We start from the raw sequence: 1,589 nt of genomic DNA on the forward strand, positions 1-1,589 counted from the left end.
AAAAAAAAAAGAAAAGAAAAGAAAAGAAAGGATAAAAGTGAGAGAATGCAGGCCACACCTGTGGCTCAAAGGAGTAAGGCACTGGCCCCATATACCGGATGTGGTGGGTTCAAACCTGGCCCCAGCCAAAAACTGCAAAAAAACAAACAAAACACACACACACACAATGGGAGTCTGTTAAAGTGACACGGAAACCAACAGAAAAAGCTTCCAATGGCCAAAGGTGGAACGATTTGAACAGCAAAATGAAGTAGTACTAGATGGTAACTCAAAGCAAAAAAAAAAAAAGTAAAATAAAATTCACAAATCCATACAGATATAAATAACTGAATGTATTGTAAAAATGAGGAAGAATAGAATATCTCCTATGCACAAAATATCCAAATAATTTATGTGAACACTCTACATTCAACAAGGTGAAACTTAATTCCATTCTCCTTAGGTACTGGCTGTGCTGGTAACTTCCAAAGAATAAAGTGATGAAAGTGGGGGCTAACTTCATAGTGGAGAAACCCAGCAGATACCACAACATCAGCCTCTTGGTCAAGGCCAACACTGGCAGTGACAAGTCTGCTGCTCTGCAGCCCAGATGTCATTTGATAAAAAGGCACTTTACCCCTGTGGTCCTCCCCCACAAAACACCAGAACAGTCCATTCTAATCAAAAGAAAAACATCTGGAAAATCCCAAATGATGGACAGTCTTCAAGATCCCCAACCAGTACTCTTCAAGGTCATTAGAAACAAGGGAAGTCCAAGAAACTGTTGCAGCCAAGAGGAGCCTAAGGAGACACAATGACTAAATGTAATGTGTAATCCTGGAAGAAGAAAAAGGATCATTAGCCCAAAACTAAAGTAATCTTTCTGAATAACTAACCTGAAAATTTGAATGACTGAGCTTTCCAGTAAGCAAAAGTTACTTCCAAACAATTTAGCTTTACAGTTGTCAATAAAAATTGTTTCTAAAAATGAATCACTAAGTTTTATTTTCTGACTGGATCAATTCACACACATAACTGGCAGAGATAGACAGCAAATTCAGAGGTTAAAATGGAGGACAGTATTTTCTCATTGGGCAAATTATTTTCTGTTGAGGCGCCTAACACAGACAGACATGAACCCTTTCCCTTCCTCCTCCTCCTCTCCTTCTAAAACAAAGTCACAAAGGATCTGGCTAGCGCCACCCCCCACAAAGTTCATGCCAAAGACCCTTTCTGGGCAAGCTGTGAAGTTTGCCTGCCCCTACAGCCCCATATAAAAGGAGTCTCTAGCTGCCCTCTGGCCGAAAACACCACCTTTACATTGGAGGCTCACCTTCCCCTTTCAACAAACCTGGCCTGAACATCTCCATGACAGCCTGGTCTCTTACCACTTACACCTCTCGTTTATTGTCAACTAAAACCTTGTCAGGCTCTCCCATCCCTGCAGAAGGTCAGAACTGCCTTCCAACAGCTTTAACTCCACGTCTGTCCCAGGCTCATTCACAAAGCCCAGTACAGATTTGAGGGTACCCAGAGCTTCACTAACCTCTAGCTCTACAAACACAGAAACATATGTTTAGAATATGTAGATGATGCAAACAAAACTAAAA

Source organism: Otolemur garnettii, unplaced genomic scaffold (genome assembly GCF_000181295.1).
Source record: "Otolemur garnettii isolate 467f Iridium unplaced genomic scaffold, OtoGar3 scaffold00071, whole genome shotgun sequence".
In the NCBI taxonomy this organism is placed as follows: domain Eukaryota; kingdom Metazoa; phylum Chordata; class Mammalia; order Primates; family Galagidae; genus Otolemur; species Otolemur garnettii.